This window comes from Phacochoerus africanus, chromosome 3 (assembly GCF_016906955.1).
Source record: "Phacochoerus africanus isolate WHEZ1 chromosome 3, ROS_Pafr_v1, whole genome shotgun sequence".
Lineage (NCBI taxonomy): Eukaryota > Metazoa > Chordata > Mammalia > Artiodactyla > Suidae > Phacochoerus > Phacochoerus africanus.
Genome location: NC_062546.1, coordinates 19194362 through 19221581, shown reverse-complemented (window position 1 = coordinate 19221581; position 27220 = coordinate 19194362). Strand labels below are relative to the sequence as shown.

The 27220-nt window shown below is 45.0% G+C and overlaps 1 protein-coding gene and 1 pseudogene across 3 annotated transcripts in view; one reads left to right on the top strand and one right to left on the bottom strand.

Annotated features, from left to right (window-relative positions):
* The window catches only part of ZHX3 (zinc fingers and homeoboxes 3), a 118976-nt gene extending 116061 nt beyond the window's left edge, over nt 1–2915 (bottom strand). The window contains exon 1 of one of the 3 annotated variants that reach the window (XM_047771090.1): nt 2716–2915. The gene's annotated coding sequence lies outside the window, so the exon portion shown is untranslated. Of the gene's footprint in view, nt 1–2282; nt 2633–2715 lie in introns of those variants that run through there. The other 2 variants (XM_047771091.1, XM_047771089.1) reach the window with 2 other exon arrangements.
* A 7346-nt stretch (nt 2916–10261) lies between these two features.
* LOC125121859 (receptor-binding cancer antigen expressed on SiSo cells-like) lies at nt 10262–13200 on the top strand (annotated as a pseudogene).
* Nucleotides 13201–27220: the final 14020 nt, after the last annotated feature.

Sequence of the window (27220 nt, the reverse complement as noted above, 5' to 3'; positions counted from 1 at the left end):
AGGAAGGGAGCAGGAATGGATGCATAATGAGCATTCAGTCATTTGGTCATTCCACAAAGATTGATTAAGTGCCCATAATGTGTCAGGTGCTGTTCTGGGCCCTAAAGATACATCAATGAGAAAAGCCTCACACTTCAAGACTAATGGGAAAGAAACAATAAACCAACAAATAAATATGGATTTACCAAGTGCTGGTGAGTGCTCTAAAGAAAAGTTAGTTAAGGAGGACAGGGGAATGGGGTGTATCTTACACAGAGTGGTCAGTGAAAAGCCTTATAGGGTTACATCTGAATAGAGACCTGAGGCAAGAACCATGGTATCCAAGGAACAGAGTTCCAAGCAGACACAACAGCAAATGCAAAGGCAATGAGGATGGTGTATGTTTGGAATTTTTAAGGGGCAGCAAAGAGATCTGTCCCGCAAGGCTGGAAGTGAAGACAGGGAGGGAGCCTTGTAGGCCACGGCAAGGAAGATGTCACTTTTAGCTGAGAAGCCATTGGAGCGCTCTAAGCAAAGGATCTAAACTTTTTTTTTTTTAATGGATCAGAAAAGTAATGAATTCTTATAAAAACAAGACACAGGCGTTCCCGTCATGGAGCAGTGGTTAACGAATCCGACTAGGAACCATGAGGTTGCGGGTTCGGTCCCTTCCCTTGCTCAGTGGGTTAAGGATCCGGCGTTGCCCAGAGCTGTGGTGTAGGTTGCAGACGCGGCTCGGATCCCGCGTTGCTGTGGCTCTGGCATCGGCCAGTGGCTACAGCTCCAATTGGACCCCTAGCGTGGGAACCTCCATATGCCGCGGGAGCGGCCCAAAGAAATAGCAAAAAGACAAAAAAATAAATAAATTAAAAACAAGACACAGCTCTCATAATCTATGTACAACTGTAAAAAAGCAGACAATAAAACAATCTTATAGTACAGTAGCATTTCTGTAAGAAAAAAATACATATGGGAACAAAAACTAAGGGGATAAATAATAAGCCATGGTTTACTATAATTTGTAGGATCATGGTTTTTTCTTATGCTTTTCTTAGTCTAGTTTTCTGCCTTAAACATGAGTTACTTTTGTAATTTTTGATGTTATCTTACAAAAGAAAAAATTCACTCCCATCATGCCACTACTCTAGTCTGAAATCTCACTTAAAACGAGAAAAAAAAAAATGGGGACCATTTTCTCCTAAAAAATTACCCTGTTTTCCATACAATGTTTTCCTGCTACGAAGCACTGTACAGAGCAAGCACTGCGCCATGTATCAAGGTCACCAAACCAACTTGGTTAATATGTTTATCATTACATACTAGCTCTGTCCTCTACAGCAACTTTGATACCATCTTTCCAAGGCAGCAATAGAAGGGCCCTTTTCATTAATTTCCTAACACTCTTCCCTACTACTATGCTGCTTCTGGATTTTTCCACTGTGTGTCTCTTAGAAACAAATTAAGCCCGAATAAGTTGTTCCAGCTAATGAAGTGCGCCTTTGGCTCTTTCCCCACAGTTGAGAATTATTCGGCAAAATACCAATTGTTTTAGGACGCATTTTCTCTTAGTTTTGAAATACTGCAATACGAAGTTACTGCAAATAAAGAACACCAAGATAATAGCATATAAGAACATGTATAAGTGGAAACTACTGTAATCTTTTTTTAAAAAATGAGGATGTGTGGAGGTCTCATGAATAAATATACTATACGTTCACATGACACAGATAAAAACAGAAAGGAGTATGCTTTCCCTCCACCACCCCCACCCCCATCCCAATCACATAACAGTTTCCCACCGGGCATAAACCCAGGGCAATCACTGCTCAGAAATGCAAACCACGCAACTCAAAATGAGTCAAGCTCTCAAAACACTTTCCACCTAAGCTCCACATCCCACCCACTCCTCAATCACTTCCGACAGGCTTCCCTGAATGGAAATCCCAAACTGGGAAGGCTTAACAAGTCCCAAACTCGGCTCACGTGCCACGCGCGGCATCTGGGAAGCCGGAGAACAGGTTCGCTGCCTTCGCGTGGGCAAATGAGAGTCCCAGGATGGAGGAGTCTACTGTACCCCGAAAGGTTTGAGTTCCCGTTCAGCTGCCTCCCTGGCCGAGCGGACTAGAGACAGGGGCTGCCCCATCCCCGCAGGACGCAGGGGACCCGCGAGAGTTGGAGCAAGTGGCTCTTGGTCTCCTGGCATCTCCGCCCAACGCCTGTCAGGCCGCCCCCCGCCCCGCGACCCCCTCCCGGCTCTGAGGCGCACACGCGGTGCTCACACCGGCACACAGGCGGACACGCACCCTCACATGGTCTGGCGGGCATCGACGGACACTCACTGCCCCGCCACAACCCTCTCGTTGCAACTGAGCGTCCGGTAGGGGATACTAGGACCCCCGGGAGCCGCGGCACCCTCACGCCTCCAGGGCGCTGGAGCCTGTAGCTAGTGGGGGGGGGGGGGTGATGACAGATGAGGCGGAGGGCGGGGCTTCGGGGGGAAGGGGCGGAGCCTCCCAGCCAGGGGGTGCTGGCTGCTGACAGAAAGACCCGGGGCAACGGGCGGGAGGGGGTGGCGGACAGTGCGGGGAGGGCTGGGGTCCAGGCGTGGCGGGAGTAGCCCGCGCAGACACAGGGGGCTGACAGGCGGAGACACAAACACACACACACACAGGCACACACACGGGGACTGACAGCCGCGGGGGCACACGGGGCCGGCGGGCCGCGGCGGGCGCTCACCTGGCAGCGGCGGCGGCGGCGGCGCCCACGGCCGGGCCACTCTCCCTGAGCTCCGGGCTCCCTCCGGGCGGCTGGCCGGCCAGCGCAGGCCCCGCGGAGGCGGCAGCGGCGGCGACGCGGGAGCCGCGGACTGCTGGGCGGCGGGGACGCAGCTGCACCAACCGACTCCCGGCCGCTCGGCTCGGCTCGGCCTCGCTCGGAGGCGCTCGGTTCCGATCGGCACCGCTCGGCTCGGCTGGGGGCGTGGCCCGAGGCCCCCCGCCCAGGTCGCCTCTGGCGCCCGGGGGGCGGGGCTTTCGTGCGGGCGCAAGCCCCCTGACGTTGCAGAGAGGACCTTACCCCGTGCGCATGCGCGGGCGTCGCTCCCGCTGTTCCCCGCGTGGAGGCTGAAGGCGGCGGAGAAGCAGGGGAAAGGGGGCGGATGCTGTGGCCCCGGAGGTTCCCGGCTTTTGTATTCCATATCCTCCGAGGACCACCTAAGGAAGGCCACGCCAGGCTGCACTTTCAATAGGATGCTGGCAGGGCAGGGACCCTGGCCATTGCCCGGCCCCTCTCCTCCCACTTGCAGTGTTTCCCAACGAGCATCGCCTGCGAGTTACTTTTTCTTTTATCCCACCAACACTTCACCGTATTTTTCTTTCTGTTTCTAAACAACAGCTTCCAATGACTGCTTTCTTAGCCTTAACTCTTTGGGTACCTGAGAGCTTTCAAGAGTCAGTCCTCCTCAAGTACAATAAAACTGCTCTTTTTTTTTTTTTTTTTTCCCCACAGCTTCTATTGTGTAACCTGTAACGCCTGCGATGAGGGTGGCCCTTTTGTGAGTTTTTGTCACACGTTCCAGGCACCTGTTTTGTTGTGGAGCCCAAATCTGTAGCACATGTGCTCAGAAAGTGGTCCCTACCTTTAGAATCTAGTGATTAATAAACAACAACTGCTCTCCAGTCAGGCATACCTGGGTTGGAATCCCAGATCTGCATTATTCTGGCAGATTACTATTTGGCTGAGTGACTTTGGTCATGCTATCTAATCTCTCATCCATAAAAATAAGCCAATAGGAATGATTGAAAAGGCTTAAATGACAGCACATGTGCAACTTTCTGCACCGTGCCTGGTATTCAATAAGTAAAGCTGACTTTAACTTCAGGTTGGTTATAACTTTCATATCCTGAAAACCAGTGTACATTAGTGCTGAGCCACATGTCAAGCTTGACATGTCCAAAGCCAAACTGTGGAACTTGCCCCTCTCTCAGTCATCCCCAACTCACTTAAGTTTAATTCCATCCTTTTGGTGGCTTGGGCCAAACTTGGGGTCATCATGACTCCTCTCTTCCTCTCATATCCCACAGGTGATCCAGTAGCAAAGTCTGTCAACCCTCCCTTTAAAATACCCTCAATTCAGCCCTCATCATCCCTGTTCTAGAATATTGCAATAACTTCTAAAGTGCTCTCATAGAGCTTTTCTCAAGCAGCCAGAGAGATTCCATTAAAACCTAAGTCAAACCTACTTCTCTCCTTCTCTAAAGCCTCCAACGGTTTTGCATCTCACTCAGAGCAAAAGACAAAAAAAATTTTTCAGGAGCCTCCAAGATCCTATGTGATCTCCTCCCCCTCTTTGCTCTCCCACCTCTAACTGTATCTCTCTTCACTTGACCCCCTCAATCCTTTCCAGCCACACTAGCCTCCTTCCTGCTCCTCAAAAATGCAGGCTCACTCCTACCTCAGGACCTTTGCATGTGGTGTTTCTCCCCCCAGACACCAGAAAGGCATGTGCCCTTAATCCACATTTCTACCCAAAAGTCACCTCCCAGAAGCTTTCCCAAAACAATCTATTAAAATGTCAAGTCCTGACCTCCATCACTCTCTCCCATCATCTTGCTTTCCTTTTCCTCATAGCCCTTATGAGCTGAATAGCATCTGTAAAGGACTTTGTGTTACTCATCTGCAGCATCTGGAACATGTCCCAGCATGCTTAGGTATTTAATAAATATTTCTTGGAGTTCCCGTTGTGGCACAGTGGTTGATGAATCCGACTAGGAACCATGAGGTTGCGGGTTCCGTCCCTGCCCTTGATCAGTGGGTTGAGGATCTGGCGTTGCCGTGAGCTGTGGTGCAGGTTGCAGACGCGGCTCAGATCCCGCGTTGCTGTGGCTCTGGCGTAGGCCAGTGGCTACAGCTCCGATTCGACCCCTAGCCTGGGAACCTCCATATGCCGCGAGAGCGGCCCAAAGAAATAACAAAAAAAAAAAAAAAGAAAAGAAAAAAAGACAAAAATAAATAAATAAATGTTTCTGGAATGAATAAGAGAATATATATTGTTGACCCTTAACACAGGTTTGAACTGCACATGTCATGGATATTTCTCAGTAAAGACATATTACAGTACTACATGATCTGAGGTTGGTTAAATTTGAGGATGTGGAACCAGGAGTACTGAGAGCTGACTATGGGACTTGAGCATCCATGGATTTGCGTATTTGCAGCATATCCAGGAACCAACACCACCACAGACACTGAGGGACACCTGGATATGGAATATATTACTCTGATTTTTTTTTCTCCCAGTACCTGTGGCATATGAAAGTTCCCAGGTCAGGAACCAAATCTGAGCCATAGCTGTGATCACAGCTTCAGCAACACGGAATCCTTAACCTGCTGCACCATGGCAGGAACTCCACATTGCTCTGATTTAGCTTCATTTAGTCAACAAACTTTTTGAGCATCTATTCGGAGCCAGCACTGTAGGATACAGAGATAAACAAGACTCTCTCTAACCACTGAGGAACTCAGTATTTCAGAGGAGCCAGATGCATAAAGAAATAATCCTGGAAAAAGATAGGTAACACTAAACGTAGGTGTCAACTGCTTTGGGAAGCAGAAGGACATCATTAATACAATACAGGTGAGTGTGGAAAGGCTTCCCAGAGGAGGTGACATTGGGGCTGGGTCTAATGAGTTGATGAGAAGAAGACTCCAGGCAGAGGAAACAGCATGCACTTAATACCAGTGTTGGAAGGTATGTGGCAAGTAATGTTTATCCAGGAAGACAAATCGTTTTCCTTTAAAAAAAAAATTTTTTGGAGTTCCCTCGTGGCTCATTGGGTTAAGGATCCAACGTTGTCACTGCTGTGGCTCTGGTTACATCTGTGGTGTGGGCTTGATCCCTGGCTGGGGAACTTCCACATGCCATGGATGTGGGCAAGATATATATATTTTTAAACAAATTCCAGGTGAACCACATAATAATATCCCCTGCACTCACTCACATTCTCATGCACTTTCTCAAGCAGAAAAGAAACTGCCAGAAGTATAGCTGATGCAATAGAATTACAACCCGACCACTATTTTCTTGGAATGGGTTACATCTGTGACTTTTTGTGGCTGGTTGCAGAGGCAAAACACGTGTAATAGGAGTTCTGGCTGCGAGTACCAGTAACCCATCCACCCAGTTTAAGAAAAACAAGAGGGGAATTTATCTTAAGGCTTCTGGGAGAATGGGGGAGGATTCCCAAGACAACAGTAAGAACCCAACTAGACTTCTGGATGGGATGAGAGCAGAACAAGGGTTTCCAGTAAGACTCTCCTTGCAGGTGTTCCCACTGTGGTGAACAAATCCAACTAGGAACCATGAGGTCACGGGTACGATCCCTGGCCTCGCTCAGTGGGTTAAGGATCCTGCGTTGCCCTGAGCTGTTGTGTAGATCACAGATAAGGCTCGGATCTGGCGTTGCTGTGGCTGTGGCATAGGCTGGCAGCTGTAGCTCCAATTAGACCCCCTAGCCTGGGAATCTCCATATGCCGAGAGCGTGGCCCTAAAAAGCAAAAAACAAACAAACAAAAAAGACTCTCCCTGCAAACTTGTTTCCTCTGCTTCCAATGGGAAATCTATCTCCCAACCACTCCCAAGGACATAATATAATTCCAGTTGCCCAGAGATAGACTGAAACCCCCCTAATTATCCCAATTCCAAGATCTCAGAAAAGAGGCTCTCACTGACCCAACCTGAGTCAGGTGCTTCCCACCCCCAGAAGTGAGGCCAGCTGACAGGTCACGCAGTCCACCAGGAACCCACCTCTGCTGACCAAGACCACAAAAAGGGGAATCGTTTTGAGCTGAGGAGATATCTTGACAGAAGTCCCTCACAGAACCGTTGACTCCACTTAATGGCAAAATCCTTGGGAGACATTTGATAGGGACTCAGGTAATGATTATTGAATTCCTGATTTCTGCACAGTTGGGAAGTCTCTTTTTTTAATGTAGCAATCAAAACAGGAAGTTTTAGAGTTCCCAAAGAACCCAACATAGTGTCTCTGAAGATGCAGGTTGGATCCCTGGCCCCGCTCAGTGGGTTAAGGATCCAGTGTTGCTATGATATAGGCCAGCAGCTGCCGCTCCAACTTGACCCCTAGCCTGTGGCAAATAAAACAAACAAAAAAACAGGAAGTTTTTTTCCCAACAAAAAGTAGACAAAAACTGGGGCGGTCTCCATTAGCCATCTGTGGGAGTTGACATTAATGCTAAGCCACCAACTATTTCTGGTTTGCTTCCCAGGCATGTGATAGGATTGTGCTTCCTTATAGCTTGGAGTTGGGATTGGCCGTGTGACTTACTTTGGTCAATAATATGTGAATAAAAATTCATTACTCTCAGGCCCAAACTTTAAGAGTTATTTTCTGTATTCTCTTTCCCTCAGCAACAGCACTAGAAAATGCTTGAGGTGGTGACAGCTCCATCAGTCTGGATCCTGGAGTGAGAAAACCTGGACTAGTGACCCAAGCAGACACACAGGATGAGCAAGAAATTAACTTTTGCTGTTATGAAAACAAGATCAGGGCTGGCTTGTTTGTTATCAAAGCAAATCGTAGCCTATCTCTGACAGATGCATCTCCCTCTCCTCTAATCTATCTCACTCCTCACTGTACAGCCTTGAGACAGTTTGGGTGTGATGGACACCATTCAATGGCCTGTCATCTGAAGTAATTTCATATATCTTGTATTGATTGCTTCAGGAATAGACCTCTTCTCCAGGCCTACGTCTATCAGTACTCAGTGTTTACCTCTTTACAGTAACTGGGTAAAACCTTCACTGCCTCCCTGGATGTTAGTGAGGAGCCATGTGCTGCTAATAGCTATTCTGTGACAATGAGCAGAACATAAAGATGAAGCCAACACCTGGAACAGGGAAACATGGAAAGAATGGAAGAGAAACAGGTGGCGTGCCAAGCAAGGCTGATCTGAATCCCATCTACCAATCAAGTCACATAAATCAATACATTCCTTTTCTTGTTGATTCTAATTTGAATTGGATTTTTCTATTACCTGAAATCAAAAGCATTCCAACGACGGCTATCCACTGCATGGCTCTGAGTAGTAGCCAGAGCCACAAAATCACGGGTGCGAAAGAGTCTGAGCTTTGAACGATGGCAGGAAGAGAAGGTAAAAAATTCTATGTGATGTATATGCCAGCTCCGTGTCAAGGATAAGATCACAATGCAGGAAGAGCACAGAGAAAGAGCAGTAACTAGCTCTGAATTGAGGATTAGAAGGAGAAAAATCCCATAGGCCCAGGATAGTGACAGACCCCTTAGCTTACTTGGCAGCATGCAGTTCATTTCACGGAGAAGGTCCTCTCCATTAATCCTTATGTTGCCTTTATAAAGTCTGGAGTGAAAAGAATCCCCAAGGCAGTGAGTGTAATATAGCATATAAGTAAGTAGGATTTAAATCCAGAATTCCTGGGTTTGAATCATTTTCCCTGACTTATTTGTTGTATGAACTTGAGTAACTGACTTAACCCCCTAAGGCTGTGATGAGAGTTGAATGAGATAATCCACATGTTGCTATTAACATGGTGTCTGATGCATGATAAGCACTCAAAGCTTAAAACAGAAGACCCAGCAATCTTTTAAAGTTCCAAATCCAATTGTGCCAGCTTGTTGCCTCTTTGCTCTAAATCCACGCTTCCTTGCCTTCTTTTGTGATACTGGAGCTGAATTCTGTCAATGTTTCTCTTTCGTCAGTTGCATAATGTTAGGCTTTGTCACTAGAGAGTGCTAGAAGGATGAGATGAACTTGAATGGCCATAAACCCCTCCCAGCTCAAGGCACTGTCTGTCCCCACCCACCACACACTTTCCCAGTATGTATGTATTGTGCGCCTATTATGTACCTGGCTGTGTGTCAGGTTCTGGGTATGCAGCCCCAAATAAAACCAGAGACCTTTATGCAATTTATAGTCTGGTAAGTCAGGTGGACATGGGTCAAATAACCAAAACCATAAATCTTTCATAGTGCATGGTACCATGAGGTCCAGAAATAGGAGGCTTTGGTTGAAAGATGTTAAGGGAAATAGTTGGTGTGAGATCTAATGGGAGAAAGAGGGCTTAAACTAGATGTACTGATCTGCTTAGGCTGCCGTAACAAAATACCATAGACTAGGTGGCTTGAACAGCAGAAATCAATATTCTCACATTCTCTCTCTCTTTTTTTTTTTTTTTTTAATTTTATGGCTGTACCCACAGCCTAGGAAAGTTCCCAGGCCAGGAATCGAATCCAAGCCACAGCCGCAACCTACACCACAGCTGCAGCAACACCAGATCCTTTAATCCACTGTGCTGGACCAGGGATCAAAACGGTACCTCCACAGCAACCCGAATCACTGCAATCATAATTCCTTTTTTTCTTTTTTTTCTTTTTAGGGCCCCACCTGCGGCATATGGAAGTTCCCAGGCTAAGGGTCTAATTGGAGCTACAGATGCTGGCCTATGCCATAGCCACAGCAACGCTGGATCCAAGCCACACCCGTGGCCTACACACAGCTCATGGCAACATGGGATCCTTAACCCACTGAGTGAGGCCAGGGATCAAACCTGCAACCTCATGGTTCCTAGTCAGATTCGTTTCTACTGTGCCATGACGGGAACTCCTGCAGCCAGGTTCTCAACCCACTGTGCCACAGCAGGAACTCCTTCTCAGAATTCTTGAGACTTGAAGTCTAAGATCAAGTTTCCTGCCAATTCAATTTCTGGTGAGAACTCTCATCCTGCCTTGCAGATGGCTACTTTTTTGCTGTGTCCTTATATATGTGCATGGGGAGAGAAGGAGAGTGAATTTTCTGGTATCTCTTCTTATAAAGACACAATCCCACTGGATCAGGACCCCACCCTCATGATCTCATTTAACTTTAATTACTTCCTTACTCCAAATATAACCACTCAGGGAGTCAGGCTTCAGCATATGAATTTTGTGGGTACACATACATTTAGTCCATATGGGAAAGAAAAGTGCTCCCTATAGAGGGAACAGCGCATGCCTAGGCCCTGTGGCAGTACATGGTGGTTTAAACACAGGGGAAGAAGGAACACAGACAATGAGATAGGTCATGGGAGGAGACGAGGCTGGAGAGGAGGCCAGTGGCCAGATCATGCAGGGCCTCAAAGATCCTGGCGATAGTTTGAGTTGTATCCTAAGAGCCCTTCAATAAAGGGCTCTATTGAAGTGATCTAAGTAGGGACAAAATGCTGGGTGCAGATCGGGTTGGGGGGCTAAGAATGGATAACAGTAATGAAGTTACCCAGAGTGTCCAGGCTCAGCCCCAGCTATACAAGTGGGCATCAGTTGGTCTGGAGGAGACATTGGCCAGCCAAGCTGTCCAGGGCAAGAGAAGAGACCCTGCTTCTGGCCCAGGTCAACAGAGGCCTTGACTCAAGTCACAGTCTCAGCTTCTCTACGGTCCTGGCTTCTCCCATCTCCTCCTCCACCTGGTGGACCCTGTGTCTTATACCACCTCAGCCAGGACAACCCATCTCTGGCGGGTTCCCTTTCCCTAGCCCTAGTCTGGCCCAGCCTGCCCCCCTCCTTTTCCTGCACTGGATCACAGTACTAAGATTCAACATGCTGCCTTCTGACCAATCAGACTGATGAATCCAACAACAGCCCATCCCTTCTCCAGACCCCTCAGGGGGGACCTGCAAGTCCCCAGACAATGAAACTCTTTACACTTTACTCTAGGATCCTGAAGAACTTTAAGAGAAGACGTGAACTGGAAGTGATCCATTCCTTTCACAGATGCAGTCTGGTTTCAAGTCATTTGAGTAGTGTTGATAGTGACAAACTCTGAAGACAGATTAAAGGGATTCTGGACCATTAGCATTCCCAAGGAGCTAGCAAAGAAAAAAAATTTTTTTTTTAATTTCTTTGGAAGAAGTTTACATCATCTGAACCATAAAATTGTTTCTACAAACAATTTTTTTTAATGTACTACAATGCTTAAATGCAAAATCAAATATAGCCAGACACATAAGAAGATAAAATACCCTAAGAGGAAACAAGTAATGAAGGGGGAGCCTTCATAAATGGGATTAAGGCCCCTTTTTTAAAAATTTTTATTTATTTTTTGTCTTTTTAGGGCCATACCCATAGCATACGGTAAAATTCCCAAGCTAGGGGCTGAATCAGAGCTCTAGCTGCCAGCCTACACCACAACCATAGCAACGCTGGATCTGAGCTGAGTCTGTGACCTACACCGCAGCTCAAGAACAGTGCCGGATCCTTAAACCACTGAGAGGCCAGGGGTCAAACCCGTGTCCTCATGGTAACTAGTTTGTTACCGCTGAGCCACAATGGGAACTCCAGAATTAACACCCTTATAAAAGAGGGCTTTAAGAGCTCACTGCCTCTTCCCATCATGTGAAGATACAAGAATACACCTGAAAGCAGTTTCTCACCAGACACTGAATCTGTCAGTGCCTTGATCTTAGACTTCTCAGCCTCCAGAACCATGAAAAGTAAATGTCTGTTGATTATTTAAAAAAAAAAAAAAAGGAGTTCTCACTGTGGTGCAGCAGGTGGTGTGGTCTCTGTGGCTGGTTTGACCCCTAGCCCAGCACAGTGGGTTAAGGATCTGGCATGGCAGCAGCTGTGGCGTAGGTCACAGCTACAGCTCAGATTCAAACCCTGGCCCCAGAACTTCCATATGCCGAATGTCATAGGTGCAACCAAAAAAGAGGAAATGAGTAAAACAACAAAGAAACAAAATCACAGGGACACCAAATACAGGAAATTATCAGACACAGACAAAAACAACCAAGCTTACTAAATTCAAGGAAATAAAAGTTGAGCTTAGACAAATCAAAATCATTAGATACCCCTTCACAGCCATCAGAATGGTTATTATCTAAACAAGAAATAAAAGAAAATGAAAAGAAGTTTGGGATAGATGTAGAGAAATTGGAACCCTTGTGCACTATTGATGAGAATGTAGAATGGAGCAGCTGCTATGAAAAACAGTATGCTAGTCCTTCCAAACATTAAACATAGAATTAGCATACGATCCAGATATTTTACCTCTGAGAATATTCCCCAGAGAACTGAAAGCGGGAATTCAAATAGACATTTGTACACCCATTTTCATAGCAGCACTACTCACAATAGTGAAAAGGTAGAAGTAATGCAGAGGCCCATGAACATTATGCAAAAGAAAAAATACCCAGCATGAAATACAGAGAGACAAAAAGATAGAAAATATAGGAGAAAGTAATAGACACCGAGGATTCCATGGGGTTTAACATACATTTCCCACTGGAGTCCCAGAAAGGGAAAAGACAGAACATGAGACAGAAGCAATCACTGAAAAGATAATGCCTGAGAATTTTCTAGAATTTATGCAAGGCATCAAGTCATGGGTTGAAGAAGCCAAATAAATTCAAATTGGAGTAAATAAAAATAAATTTACACTTAGACACAACACAACAAAAACACAGAAAATCAAAGACATATCAAACTCGTCTAAGATAAAAGTAATTTCATCAGAGCCTTTGCTGGGTGGGCAGGGAGAAGGGACAAGTTTTGGGTCCCACCATGGCCATGATGGCTATCTCACAGTTTTCAGTTATTTAAAAGTTCGTACTTGCCTAGCAACAGTATTCTCATTTCTGAAGAGATGAATTTGCAGATCTGGCTGGGGACTAAGTTTAAGGGGAGCCTGAATAACTTTGCCAACTACAGTGGATAACTCATCAGTTCCTCAATGGACAGCTGTTGAAGAGTGGGCCTCTGGGATGAAGACGCATCCACAAGGGTAAAGACTGAAGGAGGAAATGGGAATGTGGCAACAAACAAAATGCTTAGAACAACTGGAACCTGACTCTTTTAAAGGCATGCCATCGGCTAAAAGGAAAACGCAGAAAATCATTAGGAAGAGAGAAGCATGACCTTTTAGCATCCCAGTTGGTAGCACAGGTTTTACCAGTAGATTATTGACTTCACAAAGATACCTTTTACTCATCGGTCTCCTGAATTAGGCGACTTGGATACCTGGCAGGAAAATACCAATGCATGGGAGGAAGAAGGTGTGGTCTGGCAAGCCGAAGATGTTCTTAGGCTGCAGAAGATAAAGAAACAAAGGAAGAAAAGGGAAAAGGAAGCACAACAGCTAATGAAGAAGGAAGAAAACAAAATTTTCTCAACAAATGTTCTTCAAATGTCATAGTGCTGATGGGAGAAATATGAGCTCCACAGCCCAAGCAACATTTGTATGGACCTAAGAGGTTTTTTTCAGAATACAAACACACTGCTTTAGACAAACAAGGTCCTACCGGGAATGATATCCAATCTCCTGGGATAGACCATGACAGAAAAAATATTAAAAAAGAATATATATATGTGTGTGTGTATATATATATATATGTATGTATGACTGGGTCACTTTGCTATACAGTAGAAATTGATCAAATTCATAGCAATAGAAAGTAGAATGGTAGTTGTCAGGGACTCTGGGGAAGGATGAATGGAAAGTTATTATTTAATGGATATATTGTTGCAGTTTTGCAAGATGAAAAGAATTCTGGAGGTTTGTTGCACAAAAATATGAATCTACTTAAAACTAGTAAACTGTACATTTAAAAATGGTTACAATGGTAAATTTTGTGTTACGTGTATTTTACCACAATTTAAAAAAATAATACAGAAGACAAAATGGAATAATAAAAAAATACTGATCCAAAAGAAGGAAGAAAAAGAGGAAAACAGGAACAAAACCCAGTAGGACAAATAGAAGAGAAATAAGATTATAGATATAAATAATTTGGAACCATGTCTGTAATTATGTTAAATGTAAGCATATTAAATATTCTAAATAAAAAGATTGATAGGCTGAATTTAAACAAAAAACAACACTCAACTATATGATGTTTATGAGACACACTTTACTATAAAGACATTTAGTTTTAAAAGATAAAAGAATAGAAATATTCTAGCTAACATTTAAATAAGCAATAATACCTATATTATTCAAATCTTCTCAGAAAATAGAAGGAATACTTCCTAACTTATTTACAAGGATTTTGCATAATCCTTACTACCAAAACATTATAAGAACATGACAGAGAGAAAATATCACACACCAATATCTGGAATGACCATAAATGCAACAGCTTTTAACAAAATGTTAGCCAAATCAAATCCAAAAATAAATAAAAAGGATAACCAGTCATAATCAAGTGGAGTTTATCCCAGGAATCCAAATTGGTTTAATATTTTTTAAATGATCAAGCTCATTCATAGCATAAAAGGAAAAAGAATTTGATTATGTGAATAGATGCTGAAAAAACGTTTGATAAAATTTACCATCTACTCACCATAAAAATTCACAGTAACCTAGGAATAGGAAAGAACTTCCTCAAACTGATACAGGGTACTGTGTGTGTGTGTGTGTGTGTGTGTGTGTGTGTGGAGGGAACCTCGAGCTAACATCATCCTTGATGGTAAAATATTGAACATTCTCCTCCTTAACGTCAGGAACAGAGTAAGGATATCGGCTAACACCTCCCTACACTTCCAGTCAACATCTGACTAGATGTCCTAGCCAGGGCAATAAAGCAAGAAAACAAAAAAGTTATAAAGACAGGAAAGAAAGAAAGAAAACTATCTTTATTCAAAGAGGACATGATTGTATAGCTAGGAAATCCTAAGCAATCTCAAACTTTTAGAACTAATAAATGACTGTCTTCATCTGGCTGCTGTAACAAAACACCACAGAATGGTTAGCTTATAAACAACGGAAAATTATTTCTCACAGTTTTAGAGGCAGGAAGTCTGAGATCAGGGTGCTACCATGGTCAAGTTCTGAGGAAGGCCCTCTTCTGGGTAGCAAAATCAATATACCAAAATTGACCTTATTTCTGCATCCCAGTAAGTATCAGAAAAGAGTTTTAAAAAAGAATGGTCCCAATAGTTTTGAAATAGGAAAAAAAAATAGCAAGAACCTACAGATGGATCTTACAAAAGATACGTAAGACCTCTAGAGAGGAAAACCACAAACATTTTAATAGATATTCCAGAATAAAGGAATAATGGAGAAAAATACCATGTTAACAGTTTAGAAGACTCAATATATAAAGCTATCATTCTCTCTAATTGGTCTATGGATTCAAAGAAATCCCAGTTGATTTACATATAGACTATAACAAGATGATTTTAATGTAAAATGTATGTGAAATCAGAAAGCCAAGAACAGCTAAGGTACTCTTGAAGAAATATAGGTAGGAAGATTTACTTTATCAGCTAGCTAATACGATGCATAATAAAGCTCTAATAATTAAGACAGTATGGTACTGGCACAAGAGTAGACAAAAACTAATGGACAAATGAGAGACAACTCCCCCGCCAAAAAAAAAAAAAAAAAAAAAGACGAATGATAAAGATAGCATTGGAGAACAGTGGGGGGTAATGATCTTTTGAATAAATAGTGTTGAGTCAATTTAATATTCATCTGGGAAAAGTGACATTGGAACCCTATCTCACACCACACTCAAAAGCCAACTTATGATGGATTATGGACCTAAAAATAAAAAGTAAAACATAAACATGGCCTGACACACAGAAGGAACTCAATAAACATTTCTTGAATGAATGGGTATATATACACAGGATATGTTATTAACTTCATTTATCCAATAAACAACAAAACCAATTTCTATTGGATTAAGGTAAAACAACACAGCCTTAGAAGATAACATACACTAATATTTTCATGACCTTAAGGTAGAAAGGATTTTCTCAAACAAGATAGAAAAAGCACTAACCACAAAGGAAAGACTGACGAATTGGACTTCTTTACAATTAAGACCTCCTGTTCATCAAGAAATATTATTAGCAGAGTGAAGAAGAAAGCCACAGAGGAAAAAGATTTTGCAATGCAAATAACTGACAAAGGCTTTATATCCAGAATTCACAAAAAAAACCCTACAATAAATAAATAATGAAAAGACGGCCCAACAGAAAAATGGGCAAGAACAGTCTCTTCACATCAAGAAAATCCAGGAGTTTCCATTGTGGCTCAGCGGAAACCAATCTGACTAGGAACCATGAAGTTGCTGGTTCCAGCCCTGGCCTCCCTCAGTGGGTTAAGGATCTGGCGTTGCCATGAGCCATGGTGTGGGATGGAGGCGCTGTTTGGATCTGGAGTTGCTGTGACTGTGGCGTAGGCCAGCAGCTGTAGCTCCAATTAGACCCCTAGCCTGGGAACCTCCATGTGCCACAGGTGCAGCCCTTAAAAAAAAAAAAAAAAAAAAGGAAGGAAGAAAATCCAAATATATGAATATATGAAAGGTGCTTAGCCTCCTTAGTAATCAGGAAAATGAACCAGAGTGAGCAACTATTATAGACCCATTAGATGGCTAAAAGTACAGAGTCTGATAGTACCAATTGCTGTTGAGAACAGCTGGTGAATTAGAAAGAGTGATCTTGTGTATTGTCGGGGGGGATTTACTTGCATAATCATTCTGGAAAATAGTCTGGCATTAGTTTTTAGAATTAAGCGTAGGCATACCAATAACCCAGCAATTCCAATGCAAAGCATATACCTTAGAGAAATACATGCTCAGGTAGAGCAGTAGATATACACTAAAATGTTTGCAGCAGCATTATTTATAATAGCCCCAAGCTGGAAACAACCTAAATGCCAATTAGTAGTTGAAGGCATAAATAAATTGTGGTATATTCACTCAATGGAATGCTATAAACTGCACTAAAAGTGAATGAAAAGGGGCATGCAACAACAATAGAAGCCTCAAATACATAAGGTGGAATGAAAGAACACAGACACAAAAGAATACACACTTAAGTGATGGCCTTTATATAAAACCCATAACCAGACCAAACTAAACATGCCCCTGCCTCTACAATCTTCCTCCACTCCTATTCTTATGAGTATGCAAAGAGCGGTAATAAAAGATGGGTTTGAAAACAAGTTAAGGCATCACTCTTTTGCCCCCAGCCACAATCAGCTCACTGCTGGAATATCTCCTAGTTGGAGAGATGACAAAAGAAAATGATCTGGAGATGAGCTGAAGGAAGTTACTGACACAGCTCTTATGTGAGGACAGAGAACGAGAGCATCAGTCCATTGTGACGGCCTCAGTTACATTTTACTAAAGTCACTCAAAGTTAGGGGACTATAATGACAATTTTCCAGTGTGTTCAACCTTCACTGGGGAAGTTCCCATTGTGGCGCAGCAGAAACGAATCCAGCTAGTAACCATGAGGTTGCGGGTTTGATCCCTGGCCTTGCTCAGTGGGTTAAGGATTTGGCATTGCTGTGAGCTGTGGTTCAGGTTACAGGTTACAGACATAGCTCAGATCCTGAGTTCCTGTGGCTGTGGTGTAGGCCAGCAGCTGTAGCTCCAACTGGACCCCTAGCCTGGGAACCTTAATGTGCTGCAGGTGCGGCCCTAAAAAGCAAAAAACAAAACAAAACGAAACAAAAACCTTCACTGGGCATCCAGAAGCCATGATATGGTCTAACAGGTATGGGGGAAATTTCTGGGGTTTCAGGTGCAATGGGGCGATGCAGTTTTTGCAAGATGCCCAATAACAAATTTAATTTAGTTTGGTATATGTTCTTTCAGATGTTTTCAGGGTACCTAAACATTTTTTTGTTATTCTGACCATGGGATCATGTTACACAAGCTGCTGAACCTTTTCCTGACTTTACAGGTGTTCAACATCTGTTCATTTTAATATACACAGATCTACTTCATACTCTGCATCCATGGTTTACTAACTCATTTTTTTTTATTTTTGGTCTTTTTGTCTTTTTAGGGCCACACCTGCAGCATATGGAGGTTCTCAGGCTAGGGGTCGAGTTGGAGCTACAGCTGCCGGCCACAGCCACAGCCACAGCAACTCGAGACCTGAGCCACATCTGCAACCTACGCCACAGCTCACAGCAGCACCAGATCCTTAACCCACTGAGCAAGGCCAGGGATTGAACCCACGTCCTCATGGATCTTAGTCGGGTTCATTAACTGCTGAGCTAGGAAGTGAACTGCCTAACTCATTTCTTTAGCACTCTGCCTCCTGTTCACCTATGCCATGAACAAGGCTATCATAAATAACCTCCTGTATATATCTGAGCAAACTTTTCTTTTTTATTTTTCTTTTTTTCTTTTTTCTTTTTGCTTTTTAGGGCCGCACTTGCAGCATATGGAAGCTCCCAGGCTAGGGGTCAAATCAGAGCTGCAGTTGCTAGGCACAGCCTCAGCCACAGCCACATAGGATCTGAGCTGCTTCTGTGACCTACACCACAGCTCACAGAAAGGCTGGATCCTTAACCCACGGATCGAGGCCAGGGATGGAACCCACATCCTCATGGATACTAGTCAGGCTTGTTACTGCTGAGCCACAATGGGAACTCCTGAACAAACTTTCTTTAAAACACATTTCAAGGAATAAGTCTGCTAACTATGTGCCCCCTACACATTTTACTGAAAACTGCCTGCTTATTTTGCTTATTTTACAAAGGGGCTGAGCAAGCTTCCATTCCTGCCAGCTGGGCATGAGAGTTCCCAGTCTCTGCACTTGGATTTCTGACCCTTCACACTGCATCAGACAGAGGGCATGGATATCAATTCCTGGTGCCTCCCCCACCAACCTCTGCCACTCAGTTTGGTACTGACTTCATGGTTGCCGACAAGTAATTTTTCAGACTGTGACACTAGGCTGTGGCCATTCCCTAGTGTTTAACAGATGGAATTTCTATTTTCACTTGTGTTTTAAATCATGTTTTGGGGAGAGGTGCAGGTGAGAGATGGGAGCTCTGTGGCCTGTCTTTCCACGTCACTCCCAGGCAGCCTTCAAAGGTCCCACCTACGTGGAGGAACCAGGCTCCTGTGCTTGGGCCAGTGTTTTAAGCTGCAAGGAATGTGGTGACTCAGCTGGTCGCCCAGGGACACCTCGGTGAACAAGGCCGAGGGAAGGAAGTCATTACACAGACAGCTGTGTTGTAAAAAACAAAAATACTCCACACTCCAGGCTTTACAAAGCAGTGTGGCTGTGTGCCCATGACTCAACAGGACTGCTTCTGCTACATGGTCCTCAGCTCGTGATACGTGGCACCCAGCTCGTGATACATGCCCTCCCCAGTTCAGAATACGTGGCACACAGTTCAGAATACATGGCCTCCAGTTCAGAGTATGTGGCACGCAGCCCTCACTGCTGGCTGTTCCTCAAACTGCTTGAAAAGCGGACTGGGTGGGGACCCCAGGAAAATCCGTGACTATCTTCTCCCTTCCACCCTCTCCCATGGCTTCCCTCATCATCTCTTTTCTCCTCGCTCATTCCTCTTTAATTTTCTACCTTTTAAAGACATCGAGGAGTTCCCATTGTGGCTTAGCAGTAACAAACCTGACTAGTATCCATGAGGACACGGGTTCGATCCCTGGCCCTCCTCAGCGGGTTAAGGATCCAGCGTTGCCATTAGCTGTGGTGTAGGTCACAGATACAGCTTGGACCTGGCATTGCTGTGGCTGCGGTGTAGGCCAGGAGCTGCAGCTCCAATTAGACTCCTAGTCTGGGAACTCCCAAATGCTGCAGGTGCAGCCCTAAGAAATAAATAAATAAACAAATAAAGACACTGAAATATCTGGAGTTCCTATTCTGGCTCAGCAGGTTAAGAACCTGGCTAGTATCCATGAAAATGTGGGTTCAATCACTGGACTTGCTCAGTGAGTTAAGGACACGGCCTTGCCACAAGCTTCAGCATAGGTCACAAATGCGGCTCAGATGGCATTGCTGTGACTGCAGCATAGGTTGGCAGCTGCAGCTCCATTTCGACCCCTAGCCTGTAAACTTCCACATGCTGCAGGTTCAGCCATTAAAAAAAAAAAAAAGTAAAGACATTGAAAAATCAGAGTACCAATGGTGGCTCAATGGAAACAAACCTGATTAGCATCCATGAGGACACAGGTTCAATCCCCAGCCTCACTCAGTGGGTTAAGGATCTGGTGTTGCTATGAGCTGTGGTGATGGTTGCAGACAAGGCTTGGGTCTTGCATTGCTGTGGCTGTGGTGTAGGCCAGTGGCTACAGCTCTGATTTGACCTCTAGCCTGGGAACCTCCATATGCTGCGGGTGTGGTCCTAAAAAGACAGAAAAAAAAAGACATTGAAAAATCTGGAATTTAGTATTTCACACCAATGGGAGACAAGGCAGAGACAGAGCAAGACCCAAACACACACACACACACACCCAACCCAGGAAGGCCCTACTGAGTCAGGCAGATACTGGCAACAAGTCCTATCATCTGCAGAGGGAACAGGGCACTGGAGAGAGAGGCCAGAGGGAGACAAGCCAGAAGCAAAGGATGGAGACTTGCAGGTAAAGACAAGATCATTAACAATGTGGACACTCTCACCCACTCTTCTTTACTGGAGACCTACTTCGTGCCACACCCCATTGGTGGAGACAGATCAAGTGTCTTATCTTCATGGGGTCTGCATTCTCATAGGGGGAAACAGATAAACATCAAATATCAGGAATAAGTCAGTTGTATAGCATGTGGTTAGTGCCACTGGAAAAGATCAGAACAGGGAAAATTGGATGGGAGTGGTCACAGTAGAAAGGCGACAGCTGAGTGGTCCTGAGGCTGGTAAGGGAGTGAGTCATGTGGGGAAAGAGCCTTCTGAGCAGAGGAAAACTCCAGGGCCTGGGGGATTTTGCCTAGTGTGCTTAAAAATCCGAGGGGAGGTGACTGTGGAAGCTGCAGAGTCAGGGGAGGGTGTGTGTGGTGGGAGGATGAAGAGGGGTCAGGGGTGTGTGTGTGGGACCCCTGGGAGGGTCCTGAGCAGAGATCTAACCAGAACTGACGCCCTGCTGGAGGATGGCTCTGACCTCCTGGAGAGTATAGCACAAGTGGAGTGCAAAATGAAAGTGCAGCACAAGTGGAGTGCAAAATGAAAGTGCAATTTTGTAGAAGTTCATAAATGTAGAATTTATGAAGTCAATGAGTGATGCTGAGGACAGGTAGAATCACACAAAGTGTTAGAAGATGAGGGCCTATCACTGCTAGAAAGGGACAGTGAAAGGGCAGGGATTTCAGATGAATGATTTAAGTCAGGCTTAAGAGAAGGCTTTGGGAAAACCAAAGGAGCCCAGAAACTCTTTTGCAGAGTTGTGCTTTTTCAGAAAATGCAATGCTCCAGGAAGGACCTCATACCATGCAATCTATACCCTGCTCCCAAATGATTTACTCTTTAGTCATACTCCAAATTAGGATAGAGTGGCATACACAACCAAAATTTTATTAAGTATAAAATAATATTTTATTCACTTACTTGAGTATACATTATTAATTGGTTTCTTTTTCTTCATATGTGACAATAATTCCCACTTCACTAGGTTGAGTCAAGATTAAGTATGAGCATCCACTCACTAACACATGAAACTACTTCTTATGGGTCTTATTCTAAGTGCCAGGTGCCAGGTGTGGCTCTGGGGTATAGTGATGAACAAAAAGCACCCTCATGAAGACATAGCATTCATCAAATGGTATATATAAAGTGTCACATAAAAGAGTAAAATGAAAAAGCACGTGACATTAGGAGAGCCTAAGTAAGGGAAATTTAATCTAGCCAGAAGGTGTATTAGTTAGCTATTGCTGTGTAACAAACAACTACCAACTTAGGGCTTTAAACAACACACACTGATTATCTCAGTTTCTGTGAATCAGGAGTCTGAGTGTGGCTTTGTTGGGTCTTTGCCTTAGGGACCCACGAGGCTGTAATCAAGGTGACAGCTGGACTGCATTCTCATCTGGAGGCTCAAGTCAGGAGGAATCACTCCCAAGCCCCCCTCAGGCTGTTAGCAGGATTCATTTCCTTGTGGCTGTGGGACTGAGGACCCCGGCTTCTTGCTGATTATCAGCTTCTAGAAGCCACTCAGAGCTCCTTGCCATGTTTGCTTCCTCAACATGGCTGTTGACTTTATCAAATCAGCAGGGAGAGTCTCCAGAGCTAGTCTTCTAGTAACAGCAAGACTTTTTTTTTTTTTTTTTCTTTTTAGGGCTGCACCTGTGGCATATAGAAGTCAACCCAGACTAGGGGTTGAATCAGAGCTACAGCTGTTGGCCTACGCCACAGCCACAGCAAGGGTCCGATCTGAGCTGTATCTTCAACCTACACCACAGCTCACAGCAATGCCGGATCCTTAACCCACTGAGCGAGGCCAGGGATCAAACCTGCATCCTCATGGATACTAGTCGGGGTCATTAATACTGAGCCATAACGGGACTTTCCTAGCAAGACTTTGGTATGATGTAACGTACCACGGGAGGTGACATCCCATCACCTTTGCCATATTCTATTGGTTAAAAGCACATCGCACATCCCACTCACACAAAGGCATGAAAACTAGGAGGCAAGGACACAAGGGGTTACCTTAGAGTCTGTCTGCCACTAAAGGTTTCCCCGAGGAAGGAACAATGGAGCTGGAATCTAACAAAGGAACTAACCATATGGATGGGGGAGGAAGCACTGTCCAGGTTGAGAGAACAAGCGGGCAGGACGTGCATACAGCATTTACAAAGGATCAAGCATGGTGACTAGCAATACTGTATCACTCTCCTGCTCAACAACCATCAGTGGCTCCTCAAGACCCACAACTTTGCCCTATATTCGAAGCCAGGTAGGCCATGTCCTTGCACTCACTGTCTCTCTCCAGTATCCTCTCCAGTGGTGGCTTCACTCATCACTTCCACCCACGTAGACTGCCCCTGGCCCTCCTGTATATACTCCATCTATAGATAAGTCAGGGCCCAGCATCAATTGATCTCTAAACAATATTTTTGAACATCTATTATCATTCCATTTATGAACAACATTTAAATATTTTGAACATCCATGCTAGAGCTTCCTGGAATTGCAAAGCCTGAGATATGATTTCTGGATGCTAGGTAGAGGGGGTAGGGCTGGAATGAAGATCTAAATAAAAAGAGGAAGAATAGGAGGTCCCCTGCTCAAGGTTCAGCCCATGGGACAGTTGGTAAGTCTTGCAGGGATCTTAGAACACAGAGAAAGCTCGATTTCATAGAGTGGTTCATGATCTGTCAGTATTCTTCTTCGGCTAGAAACTGCAAATAGATTCCAAAGGGGCTCAGTCAAACTGACGTTTTTCTGGGAAGGACAGCTGGAGCCAGAAGCTGCCTGGCCGCAGCCCACACTGCTAGACAACCTGGCCAGGCCAGGTCAGTCCTTGTCTGGCACCAACAGCTTGGTTGGCAGAAGTAGGGGACAGCCTGGAAGTCTCCTGCCCTTCAGCCTAGGGATCCCTGACCATGTCCACAGCCTGTCCCTTAAAGGCTGGAAGAGGCCCCAGCAGCACTGCAGCCTTAGCCACATCACCAGGGGAAAAGAACAAGGAAGAGAAAAGCAACCCACGTCAGTGGCCCAAGGCCTGTTCCTCCAGCCGGCGGCTGGGAGGGGGGAGCTGGGCTGGGGGCGGGGCCGGCGGTGGAGGGCGGGACCACCGGGGGCCGAGCCGGTAGTGGTGGGCGGGGTCGGAGGGGCTGTTTCGCCAGCCCCACCTCCTAGGCTAGAAAGGAGCTGGCCTTGGAAGCTGCAAGCCGGGCCTTGGAACCACCACCTGCCCAAAGCTCTGATTGGGGGTTGAGTCTCTGCAGCTGCCTTGGAGGGCAGAGGCAGCCTGGATCTAGGGACAAAGGAAGGCCTGACACCCCCGGGTTTCTTCTCCGCCCCTGCCCACCACAATCTTCCTTAGTACCTGCTCTACACGGAAGCCAGAGGCTTTTTCTCATTACCCACTAAAGCTTCTAACTTTGCTTTGAGGGCAGAATACCCTCCCCCCTCCACACACACACAATCTGATTCCTCCCCTGCTCCCTACTCACCTTGTCTCATCTTCCATCATCAGGACAGAACCACCCCCAGGTAGCTCCGCTTGGCCTTTCTACAAACTAGTCCTTACACTTGGAACACCGTTCCCACCCTTCTTCATCTAATTCCAACCTATTTTTCAGGCTTAGATAGAGATCTACTCTGGAAAGCTTTCCTTGACCCTCCCATCCTGCTGTGGGCTCGGCCCCCCAGTCCAGTCATCTTACATCACAATTGCCTGACTGCCTGTCTGTTCTTCTCCTTCCTCCCTCTTCTTCCTCCCCTTCCCCCTCCCCCCACCTAGACTAGGGGGTTGCTGCAGTATCTCCAGAGCCTGGCCCAGGCATGGTACTCAGAATGATCACAGGCGTCCTTTCCAGTGGTCCTCTACCATTTCCTATACCTCTACCTGGACGGCAGGCTTCTGCAGTTAGCAGCAGGTCACAAACTAGAGCAAGCATCAGAGACACTTCAGTGCCACAAAGGGAGCTTATTAAAATACAGACTGCTGGGCTCCATCTCCAGAGTTTCTGATTCAGTAGGTCTAGAGCAGGGCCTGAGAATATGCATTTCTAAAAAGTTCCCAGGTGATGTTGCAGCTGCTGGCCCAGGGACCACACTTGAAGAATCATGTCTTATAACCCGTGGACTAAGAGAAAATACTTGCAAATGATGCAGGGCTTGATTTCCAAAATATACAAAGAGCACATATAACTCAACAACAAAAAACCAAACAACTCAATCAAAAAACAGGCAGAAGGTCTAAATAGACACTTCTCTAAAGACGACATACAGATGGCCAACGGGCACATGAAAAGATATTCAACACCACTAATTATTAGAGAAATGCAAACCAGAACTACAATGATTTACCACCTCACACCAGTTAGAATGGCCATCATCAAAAAGACTACAAATAGGAGTTCCCATCATGGCGCAGTGGTTAACGAATCTGACTAGGAACCATGAGGTTGCGGGTTCGGTCCCTGCCCTTGCTCAGTGGGTTAACGATCCGGCGTTGCCGTGAGCTGTGGTGTAGTTTGCAGACGCGGCTCGGATCCCGCGTTGCTGTGGCTCTGGTATAGGCCGGAGGCTACAGCTCTGATTTGACCCCTAGCCTGAGAACCTCCATAGGCTGCGGGAGCGGCCCAAGAAATAGCTAAAAAGACAAAAAAAAAAAAAAAGACTACAAATAACAAATGCTGGAGAGGGTGTGGTGAAAAGGGAACCCTCCTACACTGTTGGTAGCAATGTAAATTGGTATAGCCACTCTGGAAAATAGTATAGACATTCCTCAAAAAACTAAAAATAGGGAGTTTCCTTGTGGCACAGTAGATTAAGGATCCAGCATTATCTCTGCAGGGGCTCAGGTCACAGCTATAGCACAGATTCAATCCCTGGCCAGGGATCTTCCACATGCCACAGGTGTGGACCAAAAATCCCCCAAAACTAAAAACAGAATTACCATATTATCCAGCAATCCCACTCCTGGACATATATCCAGAAAAAATGAAAACTCCATTTTTTTTTTTTTTTTTTGTCATTTGTCTTTTCTAGGGCTTCCCCCATGGCATATGGAGGTTCCCAGGCTAGGTGTCAAATTGGAGCTGTTGCTGCCAGCCTACACAAGAGCCACAGCAATGCCAGATCTGAGTCGTGTCTGCGACCTACACCACAGCTCATGCTATCACCGGATCCTTAACCCACTGAGCAAGGCCAGGGATCGAACCCTCAACCTCATGTACGCAGTTGGACTCGTTTCCGCTGCGCAACGACAGAAACTCTGAAAACTCCAATTTGAAAAGATATGTGCACCCCAAGGTTCACTGCAGCAACATTTTCAATAGCCAAGACACGGAAGCAACCTAAGTCTCCACCAACAGATGAATGGATAAAGAAGATGAAATACACAAATACAATGAATACTACTCAACCATGAGAAAGAATGAAATATTTCAATTTGCAGCAACATGGATGGACCTAGAGATTATCATCCCAAGTGAAGTAAGTTACATAGACAAAGACATATTATATATCGCTTATATATGGAATCTAAGAAACAACACAAATGAACTTATTTACAAAACAGAAACAGATTCACAGACACAGAAAACTCAAGGTTAACATAACCAAACTATGGTTACCAAAGGGGAAAGGGAGGGAGAAGGATAAATTAGGAGTATAGGATTAACAGATACACACTACTATGTATAAAACAAACAAAAAGGATTTACTGTATAGCACAGGGATATTATATTCAATATCTTGTAATTCCCTATAATGGAAAAGAATCTGAAAAAGATATATAACAGAATTGCTTTGTTGTACACCTGAAAACAACACACTATTGTAAATCAACTACACTTTAATTAAAAAAAAAAGACTCACAGGCAGTTCCCATGGTGGCTCAGCTGTAATGAACCCGACGAGTATCCGTGAGGACATGGGTTCGATTCTTGGCCACACTCGGTGGGTTAAGGATCCGGCATTGCAGTGAGCTGTCGTGTAGGTCGCAGACATGGCTCAGATCCCACGTTGCTGTGGCTGAGGTATAGGCCGGCAGTTGCAGCTTCGATTAGACCCCTAGCCTGGGAACTTCCATATGCCGTGGCTGTGGCCCTAGAAAGACAATAAATAAATAAAATAAAAATGAAAATTAAAAATTTGTATCTTAGAGCATCAGCTTCTTCATTGGCAAAATAGGATAACTACTGTCCCTACTGTGCTAGGTTTTGTGATAATCTAATGAGACAATGCAGATGAAAAACACAGGATGTTGCCTACACCCAGTAGGTGCTCAGTAAGTGTTTGCAATTGTTACCGGGAGTGAGCAGGAGACATGCCAGGCAGGGAAAACACGAGCAGGGACAGAGGTGGGAAAAGGCCCAAGCAGGGCAGCTGGCCTGGCAGAAGAGCAAGGCCCAGCACAGCAGCCAGGGAGTCCACACTGCTCTCTGGAAGCATCTAGGAGCCACACATAGTTCTGGAGCAGGGCAGTGACAAGTGGAAGCTGAATGTGGCAACATTAGGCAGGAGGCTGTGGCCGGCAGCAAACCCCATGTGCTGGGTCCTTCTTGGCTGTTTGGCCAGGCACGGGGACACCAGCTCTAACAAATTAAAAAAAAAAAAAAAAAAGGATATCCAGTTAAATTGGAATTTCAGATGTTAATGAACAATTTCTTAGTATATTCTAAATACTGCATGGGACAGCTTACACTAAAAATTTTTTTGCTATTTATCTACAATTCTAGTTTAATTGGGCATCCTTTATTTGCTAAATCTGACCATCCTGGCCAAACATCAACTGCCCAGGGCCCAACCCAAAGCCTGGATCCTGGAGGCA